The sequence below is a fragment of the Engystomops pustulosus genome, chromosome 7 (genome assembly GCF_040894005.1).
Source record: "Engystomops pustulosus chromosome 7, aEngPut4.maternal, whole genome shotgun sequence".
Lineage (NCBI taxonomy): Eukaryota > Metazoa > Chordata > Amphibia > Anura > Leptodactylidae > Engystomops > Engystomops pustulosus.
Window position 1 is genome coordinate 18,985,118 of NC_092417.1, and position 11,460 is coordinate 18,996,577.

At 42.7% G+C, this 11,460-nt stretch overlaps 1 pseudogene; it reads right to left on the bottom strand.

Moving 5' to 3' along the window:
- Nucleotides 1-10,137: 10,137 nt before the first annotated feature.
- LOC140070045 (olfactory receptor 2G6-like) lies at nucleotides 10,138-11,085 on the bottom strand (annotated as a pseudogene).
- Nucleotides 11,086-11,460: the final 375 nt, after the last annotated feature.

The following is an 11,460-nucleotide window of genomic DNA, read 5'->3' on the forward strand; positions in this document are numbered from 1 at the left end:
CTTCCATGGCTGGCCACGCCCCCTCCCGTCCATAATTTACACATCAGAATTTTTATCACAGTGGAATGCTATCCTTACGGAATGCTCGAATAAATGATTGCAACTCATTGTTGAGCACGAGGAAGCGGCACATGCTGATGTACACACACACGTTACTGGACTGGGTTCAGACACAATCCTCAACTCCTGAGTTTCTCTACCTGGATAAGGAATTGAATTTTAACATATTTTAAAAAATAGAAGCAAATATTATGGAAAGGTAAAAGTACATTTCTGGAAGAGAAACAGGCATCGCGAGAGGTAAAAAAAAAAGACTATTTATATACAGACAATAAACAAGGAGAAAACAGAGGCAGTTTCTTAGATACAGAAACTTTAATAGCAACTAAATTAGAAGATTTTTCAGAGCCATTGGTTTTCTCGAGCAAAAGTTATGTCTCTGGATATATTGCGGAAGTTACAAATAAAATACAGTACAGTACAGGCAGTCTTCTATTTAAGGACACTCTGCCAACAGGCGGACCTCTCTGTCAACTGTGACCTTAGGTCTTTTGACTTTTTTGCTCTTTGGACTTTTGGCTTTACTTTACTCTAAGATTGCAGTAATCTGCTGTAAGTTGTCTGTAATGAGGTATTATTGATAATCCTTGTTCCTATTTCAGACAAAGAATTTTGTCTGTAGCTACGATTATATAAAACCAATTGGTTTTCAGAATAAATGCATACAAATTCACAAATCTTTATTGATAAGTATAACGGCAATCAATACACAATAAAAGCACACATCTAAAAGCCACAAGAACAAACAAACATGTGGTGGTGGCCTGGCCCATCAAGTAAACAGGATCACAATGTAAATGACATAATGTAATACAGATCATTTTACCACAGCACCCTGATGTATGTTTCGCCGTTGCTTCCTCATATCCCCCCTTTTTTTATTACTTGATGTATATGGATTTTTGCTGTATTTACATTGTGTTCATTTATACTTGAAGGGAATGGCCACCACCACATGTTTGTTCTTGAGGCTTTTAGATGTGTGTTTTTATTGTATATTGATTGCCATGATATTTATTAATAAAGATTTGTGAATTTTTATGAATATGTATTCTAGTGTGATCTGTTGTGATCCTATATACTGTGGTTTGTAGAATTAGTGTCTTATAGGGATTGTTACTTTGCAACTATAGGGCGTTTTTCATTGGTATACAATTACAAAATATACATGTTCCTGCTAACATACAAATTCAACTTAAGTACAAAACCTAAAGAACCGATCTTTTACGTAGCCCGGGGACTGCTGGTAACTCTAAAAAAGTAAATAAAAATGGAGAAGGGGAATCCATTAACACAGTCCCAGTTATAAAACAATCTCCACTGCGGAAACAAAAATATAAATAACAATTTTTAAATCTTTCATGTTAAATAGTAATGGATTATCAACCCGATCTGTTATTTGGGCTTGGGTTTTTCTCCACGACCTCATGGCTCCCAATTATTTCAGATTTTGGCGCATCGCCACCGGTTTTCATGCAACAGAAATTGCGGGGCGGGCCGTCGGACGATCCAACAGATACGGACTAAGCGCAGGATTTAACATTTAAATTTGTGACGCAAGCCATGCACTTAAATGTACCGGGAAGAAGGTGAACTCTAGCGGACCTCTGTCAGGTTGGCTTGGAAAGTATGGATATTTTAATTCGGTTAGATAATGGAAAAATGCTACTTTATTTTTAATTGGAGAAAGCTCCAGTTTGGAAAATGGATATTTAAAAAAAAAATATTGGGGGTAATTTACTAAGGGTCCGAATTGCGCATTTTAGTTGGGTTTCCCGAATTTTACAGCTTGGCCCGGGTTTTTGGGGCACATGATCGGATTGTGTCGCAATGGTGTCGGGTTGCATGCAACGGAAATGGAGGACGTAAATGGGTTGCATGCGACGGAAATTTTTTTTAAAAAGTGTCGCTTGACACGAACTTACATGCACCATGGATAGACTAATGAACTCCGGCGGACCTCGGCAGACCTCTGCGCAGCAGCGACACCTGGAAAACATAGGGCGCACGACCTTAGTCAATCGCCGGAAGACCCGAATCCTCGCCAGAGAACGCGCCACTGGATCGCAACAGTACCGGGTATGTAAATAAGCCTCATTGAGATCATTTGGAGGCAAGTAGAACTTAACGATGTGACATAAAATCCTATTAAAATTTTGGAAATCATTTTTAGACTCACTGTCCATTACAATTATTTAAATAGAACATTATGTTAGAGTTACGGGCAGTGGCCTACCAAGACATATAATACTTGAGGTGAACAAGTTTGTCCGCAGCATTATACTTTGCAAGCATTTTGGTCAGGAAGATGCTGTTAATGTCAGGAAGATGCCAATCTAAGTAAATCGTCCCAGAGATGAATACATTTCAGGATAAGGTACAATTCACACTCATATGGCAGCTACAAGCAGAGTCGAGCATGGATACATCACTAATTTGAATAATACCTTTTGCACCTTTTTCCCACAATCCATCATTTTATCTGGTGGCTTTACAAACACCAGTTAAGGATTTATTCTGAGAACCAGTGGAACAAGATATGGTGAACCTAATACAGGTGGTCCCCTACTTAAGAACATCCGACTTACAGACGACCCCTAGTGCCAAATGAACCTTTGGTAATTTACTGTACTTTAGTCCTAGGCTAAAATAATCAGCTATAACAGTTATCACAGGCGTCTACAATTAAGCTTTATTGTTAATCCTGGTTCTGACGACAACCCAACATTTTTAAATCCAATTATCACAAAGACCAAAAAAATTTCTACTTGGGTTACAATTATAAACTATACAGTTCCGACTTACAGATTCAACTTAAGAACAAACCTAAAGAAATTGTACGTAACCCGGGGACTGTCTGTATAAACTTGATTAAACATAATCTAACATAAATTATGTAGTTTACAATAATCTGACGCACTACAATAATATGCCGCACCCTTCACATTTGTGAGGCAAACTGCACTTAATACATATTACACTACTTTTGATAAATCTGGGCATAAATATGATAAATTCATATTTTATGAATTTACTGTTTTCATTTGTTATTTTATTTTTATGTATTATTTTCATTATTTTAAATGATAGCTTTAATACTGTTTGTTAGCGCTTGCTGCCTTCTATTTGCTTTACTGTGCATTGGCTCTAGGTACCAGATAAAAGTTGTAGCACAACTAAAATTACATTTCTGAGGGATTATTTTAGTACCATTAAATTTTTTTATTTTTTATTCACAAATATATAATACTTTGTGTTGGTCATTAACATAAAATTTCTATCTAATTAAATTTAAATTTGTTCCCGTAATGTTTATCAAAGTAAGAGGAAAAGTTCAAGGGGTGTGAATACAATTACAATCTAGTGCATGTGAGAAATTGGAATATTGTGCAGGGCTATGTACATGGATGTAGAGCTGTATCGTTGTATGAAACATGTGAAGAAAAGAACGATGTGCAGAGATGTTAAGAATCTTTGCTACAGAATTTTAAAAATATTTTCATTAAAACAATATAGAATTGAAATGTCTTCCATACAGGGTTTACATTGCAGTAGGGACACAAAAAGTGACCGGACATGTAATCAGGACGCAAACTATAATGTGGTTGGGGTTGTTAGAGGGAATAAATCCAGAAGAAAGCCCCCTCCCTCTGTCTACCCACTCAAACCATAACATTTGGAGAGCCTGAGGTTTTTAGTGTCAGGTTTCGTTTTCATCTTTTTTATAAAATTCTGAGCATTCAGAGAAGAAAAAAAATAAGATTATCACCATAAATGTTAAATAAAATCTTACACGTAAGCTGGATGATGAGTGCCGAGCAGGATCTATGGAAGGGAGGCATCTTAATTTCTAGTTAAAAAGATACAATAGATACAAAGAGCTTTTTGTATGTTTTACCTCGCTCATTACTGATCCCCTGTGTCAAATTTTTAAACAAAAAATTGATTTCTCAAATGGGTTTTGGGACCTTTGTGATTATAGATTATTCTTGGATTATTTATTTTATAATTTAACATTGTAAATTGGATTTAAGAAATATTTCAATTTTAGGTAACAGTGTAAATAAATAGAAGAAGCATAGGATGAATTTGCGATGAGACGAATATAATTTTTTTTAGAAAAAACAAACATTAGGACATACTCCAGTTACACTTGTTCTGTAATTACCCCATGAGAATACCTACGATTCATTCATGGGATGCAAACTGCCAACCCATAGTTTGTTGCTTGCGGCCCATATATCATCAGAGTGGGATAGCTCATTCTGTTACCCCTAAATTCCTCTCGCTTTCCACCTCATTCTGTTTCTCACAGTGCTCCTCTACCGCTATTCACAAAGAGGGCCACACACTTGACCCGATCTTCTCTTGCCTCTGTTACCTATCCAATCCTATCCAATAATTCTACTATCCTGCTATACGACCACAACTTGCTCACTTTCCCTACCACTCTGGTTTCAACCTCTCCTTCAGTCCACAGGTCAATACACCCACATAGGAATCTCAAACATTTCTACAAGACTCTCCTTCCTCTCTCTTCCATATCCACATTCACGGAGGCAGAAACTGCTGCCACCTTCTTCAACACCACAGTTTCTACAGCCCTTGACTCTGTAGCCCCCTCATTCTCACTACATCTAGCCCCTCACTCTCACTACATCTGGACAACCTAACCGGCAACCCTGGCACACCAACCTCACAAAACATCTGAGACAGAGTGCTAGGAGTGCTGAATGGTTTTGGAAGAAATCCCTCTCAAAGGAAGACCTTCTATCACAGAAGGGAGGAGGCATAGTAGGCCTGAGAGACAGTGACTGAGGTAGGCCCCGCAATCCTCAGCGTCGGCAGTATATGAGCGGCCCCAGGGTCAGAATCGGTCCCACCCTCCACCAAGTTAACCCAATGTGCCGTCAGCGATATGGAGTGGCCCTGCACGACAGCACTCATCCACGTGTCCGTGGTTAGGTGGACCCTGTCAGAAATGGCGTTGGTCAGGGCATGTATGATGTTGTCTGACATGTGCTTGTGTAGGGCTGGGATGGCACATCGGGAAAAGTAGTGGCGGCTGGGGACCAAATACCGAGGGGCGGCCGCCGCCATGAGGTTGCGAAAGGCCTTGGTCTCTACCAGCTTATAGGGTAGCATCTCTAGGCTCAGTAGTTTGGAGATGTGGACGTTGAGGGCTTGGGCGTGTGGGTGGGTGTAACTGTATTTCCTCTTGCACTCCAGCGTCTGGGGTATAGGCAGCTGAACTTTGTGCATGGAGACATTGGTGGACGCTGTGGAGGATCGTGAAGGTGAAGGTGTGGTTTTCGAGCAGGAGGTGTTTGTGCCGGGGTCCTGGGCAGGGACCTGAGTAGCAGAGGCAGCAAATGAAACAGGGGAAGGAGCAGTGGCGGGCCCGGCCAGAGTCGAACGGCCTTGGTTCCATTGAGGGGGATATTTAGCACTCATATGCCTGCGCATACTGGTGGTGGTTAAGCTAGTGGTGAAACCCCTGCTAATGCTGGTGTGGCACAGGTTGCACACCGCAGTCCGTCAGTCATCCGCTGTTTCTGTAAAGAACCTCCAGACTTGAGAACATCTAGCCCTCGCCACGGGAGCTTCACTACGGGAAACATTTGTCACTGATGCACCAGCTCTGGCCCTCCCACTCCGTCTGGCCCCACCACTGCCTCTTCCAACCTGTTCTGGTATAGGACTCACCTCCGTCTCAGTAGCACTGTCTTTACCCGGCCTATCAACCCCGCTTGGGTCTGTCACCTCATCATCCTCCGATCCTTCAGCCTGCTCCCCCCTCGGACTTCCTGCCCTGACAACAACTTCATCACTGTCTAATACATTTCTTCCACTATGTCAACAATATCATCATCATCCACAGACTGCGATCGTTGGAAAACCTGGGCATCGGGAAAGAGCTCAGCAGCAACCGGACAAGTGGTTTGTGACTGTGGGAAGGGTCCAGAAAACAGTTCTTCAGATTATGCCGAATCAAATTCCAAATTTTCCTGGGAGGGGGCAGACTGGGGGGAAGGAGGTTGAGGTGGAGGAGCTGGAGGAGTGCTCACTTGGGTAACATGGGTGGACTACGTGGAAGACTGACTGGTGGACAAATGACTTGAAGCATTGTCCGCAATCCAAGACATCACCTGTTCGCAATGTTGTGGCCTCAAAAGTGCTCCTCCATGAGTCCCAGTAAGTTGAGACATGAAGCTAAGGAGTGTAGCTCTGCGGCGTTCCCCTGCTCCCTCATCAGCAGGTAGCATCTCACCCCGCCAAGGACCACGTCCTTGGACCACTGCAGTAATTGGATGCCCACGCTCACGCTCTCGTCCTATACCCCTAGCCCTCGGGTTCAATATTTTCCAAATAAAAGTCTATTTTTTAGACAAAAGAGAAATATAAATTGTAAATTTTTTTGGTAATTTTTTTTATGTTTGGTTCTTTTTTTGGATTTATATAAGAAAAAGACGTGCAGAAGAAATCAGACAGCAACCTCAGAAGATGATTACTATGGCTAGTTTCTAACCAAAACAGACAATTTTTTTTAAATGTCCCGGTATTGATGTGAACAAATACCGTATTTGATTACGTCACACGTGACATGCCGTACGCTTCACTGGCAGAGAGAATGTGGATTGGGATTTCTGGAGACTACCTTGCTAAACAGTAGCAGACAGACAAGGCTAGATGAAATTGCATTTGCACCACTGATAGCTAATAAATTGTCCCACTTAACTTTTTGAAATGGAAATGTGTGCCTGTGTGCCACTAAGAGACAAAAATAACGTTCGCAAGTCTCCCTGCAAATTTGTCACAATATGGTACTAGCTGCACTACTAGTGCAGGCAAGCCCAGCCACAAGCAAATAAAAAAAATAAAATAAAATAACCCTATTGTAGCCCTAACAAGGGCTGTTGGGTTTTTGTAGAATCACTTTTGCCTAACACTAATCTAATAGAACACCCTAACGCTATTCCTGACCAGTAACAGCTCTATCCCTAACAGCATCCAGGCAGAGAATGATCCGAGCCCCGCGGGCAGTGGATAGTATATTCCAGGGTCACCTGATCAGGCCAGCCTACCACTGCTCTCGACATGTAAGTGTACCATGTGATGCTGGGTGTACTGCAGAGTCTCCTGGCTTGTGATTGGCTCTGTTTCTGGCCGCCAAAAATCAAAACGGCGGTAGATGCCATTTTCTCGATCTGACGAAATACTCGTCCGAGCAACTAGCAGTTGTGAGTACACAAATGGTCGAACGAGCATCAAGCCCGGACGAGTATGTTCGCTCATCTCTAATGCAGATGCTTTTTTCTCTTTGTATCATTGACCGTGCCTTCTTCTGGATCTACTTATACCTTTCCAACCAGATGTTCAGTGTCTATCACTTTCACATCTCTTTTTCACCTGGCCCCCTCTCTGTTGATGTCGCTCAGGGCTCGTTCCGGGGACCCCTGCTCTTCACCCTCTACACCTCTGGCCTGGGGCACCTAATTAAGTTCCATGGCTTTTGATACCATTCATATACAGACGACACACAGATCTATTTTTCTTGTCCAGATATCTCTACTTTTCTAGCCAGAATTCCAGAGTGTCTTTCAACCATATCCTCCTTTTTCTTTTCCCATAATCTTTCCGCATTATCTTTCCTCCATCTAACTTATCCCTCCCACCTGAGCTATCTGTCACAATTAGAGATGAGCGAGCACTAAAATGCTCGAGTGCTCGTTATGCGAGACGAACTTTTCCAGATGCTCGAGTGCTCGTCTCGAATAACGAGCCCCATTGAAGTCAATGGGAGACTCGAGCATTTTTCAAAGGGACCATGGTTCGGGAATAAAATGTGTTAATTAATTGAAAAAGAATGTCTTCTTATAAGTTAGTAGATGTATGCAAACATCTGCAATCTATTCTTCACTGTTCCGCGCATATATTATCTCCCGACAAGTTAGCAGATGTGAAGAACAGTGAAGAATAGAATAAAAACAGTGAACACAGTGAACACAGGATCATTTAAGTGAAAAACACAGTGAAAAATAGATTGCAGATGTTCGGCACATCTGCTTACTTGTCAGGAGATACGCTGTCCCGGGATCCGCTGCTCTTCTTCCACTGAAGTCTCCCCGATGTCTCCGTGCTGCTCCCCGATGTCTCCGTGCTGCTCCCCGATGTCTCCGTGCCGCTGCCCGATGTCTCCGTGAAGCTCCCCGATGTCTCCGTGCCGCTCCCCGATGTCTCCGTGCCGCTCCCCGATGTCTCCGTGCCCCGATGTCTCCGTGGCCCGATGTCTCCGTGCCGCTCCGTGCCGCTGCCCGATGTCTCCGTGCCGCTGCCTGATGTCTCCGTGCCGCTCCCCGATGTCTCCGTGCCCCAATGTCTCTGTGCCGCTCCCCGGTGTCTCCGTGCCGCTCCCCGATGTCTCCATGCCCCGATGTCTCCGTGCCGCTCCCCGATGTCTCCGTGCCGCTCCGTGCCGCTGCCCGATGTCTCCGTGCTGCCGCTGCCCCATGTCTCCATGCTGCCGCTGCCCCATGTCTCCGTGCTGCCGCTGCCCCATGTCTCCGTGCTGCCGCTGCCCCATGTCTCCGTGCTGCCGCTGCCCCATGTCTCCGTGCTGCCGCTGCCCCATGTCTCCGTGCTGCTCCCCGGTGTCTCTGTCCTGCTCACCGTGTTCTTCAATGTGTTCTTCACACATATATATTGTTCTTCACATACTATTTTGTTCGCACCGTTCCGCGCGTATCTTCCGACAAGTAAGCAGATGTGCCGAACATCTGTAATCTATTCTTCACTGTGTTTTTCACTGTGTTTTTCACTTAAATGATCCTGTGTTCACTGTTTTTATTCTATTCTTCATTGTTCTTCACTGTGTTTTTTTAATTAAATGCTCGATCTCGAACAGGGGAAATACTCGTCTGAGCAACGAGCCGTTTCGAGTACCTTAATACTCGAACGAGCATCAAGCTCGGACGAGTATACTCGCTCATCTCTAGTCACAATTCATGGCTCCACACTCTCCCCAGTCCATAAAGTCTGCTACCTTGGAGTCATCCTTGACTCTGCCTTATCCTTTTAGCCACACATCTAGGCCCTTACTGCAACGTGCTGCCTCTACCTCAGGAACATCTCTCGCATCTGACCCTTCTCAATCCAGAGTCTACAAAATTACTAGTCCATGCCTTCATCATCCCTTGCTTGGACTACTGCAACACTCTTTTTCTGCGGTCTCCCAGCTAACTTTCTAACACTGCTCCAATCTGTCCGAAACTTTGCTCCCCGGCTAATCCATCTGTCATCTCTGCATCTCCTCTCTGCCAGTCTCCTTTGGTTACCCATTGCACAATGAATTCAATTTAAAATACTAACTATAACCTACAAAGCCATCAACAACATGTTCCCTCCATATATCTCTGAACTCCTCAGGCAATACCGCCCCACACATAGTCTCCACAGGTCCACAGGACCTTCATCTTCACTCTGTTACCACCCACTCTTCACACAACCACATCTAGGACTTCTCCTGTGCATCTCCCATAGTCTGGAACTCTACCCAAATGTGTCAGACTGTCCCCCACTTTCCAAACCTTCAAACGTAACCTGAAAACCCATCTGTTCACGTTCACTTACAATGCACATTAACTGCATTACTCCCACACCTCATGTCTCAATCCCTCCCACCCTATATGTATGTTAAGCGCTCACGGGCAGGGTCCTCCTCCTACTTGTCTCCTGATCAATGTAGTTGACTAAAACTTTAGCAGCAGTAGTATTAGTTTGTGACCCACTGTGATTGATTATACCTTGGCTAGTACACACACAGCCAGCCACAAGCCCGAGGGTTCGGGTACTAAACTCATACTTGAACTTTCACCTTCACTTATAGCACCCACAATCAGTGTCGGGACTAGTCATGAGTGTTATCTTTAGATGCCACCATCGGGGATCCCATACCCACAATGTTCAGCGCGGACATGAAAATTTAGGAGTTCAGGTCCGCTCATCACTAGCTAGAATTACTGAACCTGATGACAGTTAAATTGGTGGATGCCATAGACCCAAGAAAAGTTTTATTATTTAATGAAATTGCTTCCTCTTGAATTGATTGATGAAAGTATTTTTCACATCCTTGTTCCTGATACTGTATATAAAAGGGTTCAACATCGGGGTCACTGTGGTATAAAAAATTGGCACTATGTTGTCTGATTTACTAGAACGATGACTATATCTCTTTGATTGCGGTCGTAGATACATAAACATAATAGTCCCATAGTAGATAATGACAACAGTGAGGTGGGAGACACATGTGGAGAAGGATTTCTGTCTTCCTTTTGATGAAATAATCTTTAGGATGTTGGAGATAATATGGACATATGAAATCAGAATCAAGCAGAAGGAAATTTAAGCAAAAATCCCTCCTGCGATGTATATAGATAATTCAATAACAAAAGTATCTCTACAAGCCATCCGTATAAATGCAGGTACCTCACAAAAGTAGTGGTTGACGTTTGGACAGTTGCAGAATGGAAGTTGAAAGGCGAGGAAGACCTGCACAAAAGAGTTAATGAAGCCAATCGTCCATGCCCCTGCAACTAAGTAGATGCACAATGCCTTACTCATTATGGTGTTGTAATGGAGTGGTCTACAAATAGCAGCATATCTATCATAGGCCATGAAGGAAAGTAATATACATTCTGTAACCCCCATAGCTAAGGAGATGTACATCTGTACTGCACATCCAAGTAAAGAAATACTTCTATCTTTAGCGAAGATGTTCATTAGGATCACAGGAACAATGGAGGAGGTGAAAAAGATGTCTGTAAGTGATAGGCTGGTCAAAAAGAAATACATTGGGCTGTGAAGTCTTGGATTGATCCTCACAATGATGATCAGAAGAAGGTTCCCTGATATAGTCATTAAATACATTGTCAAAAATGTGATGAAGATGATGACTTGAAGGTGAAGGACATTGGAGAACCCAAGTAAGATGAACCTACGAGGAGTGGTCTGGTTTAGATATTCCATAACTTTCTGTGATGTTCTGTTATACAAAAATAAACAAAATTGTCAACAATTCCAAACTGGTCATGTAATGTTTAGTCAAAAAATACATATAGTCAGGAAAGTAACCAAATTGTTGATGGCTTGATTGAAAACTCTATAGACTTTCTGCAATACAAAAGGGGACTAGGAGAGTAGTAGGCTAATATTAGTACTAATAATTTTTTCTCACATAGTATTGTTCATCTTTATGAAAACTCCAAGCTAAGGATTTTTGCCTCTTGTGATCTAGTGAACGTTGTTAGGTGGTTTTTAGCATAGGTCTTTTTTTTAAGATTCTCTACAGCGGCATCTCTTTCTGCATAATTATCATTGTTTGTACATTCTTCATAACAGTCA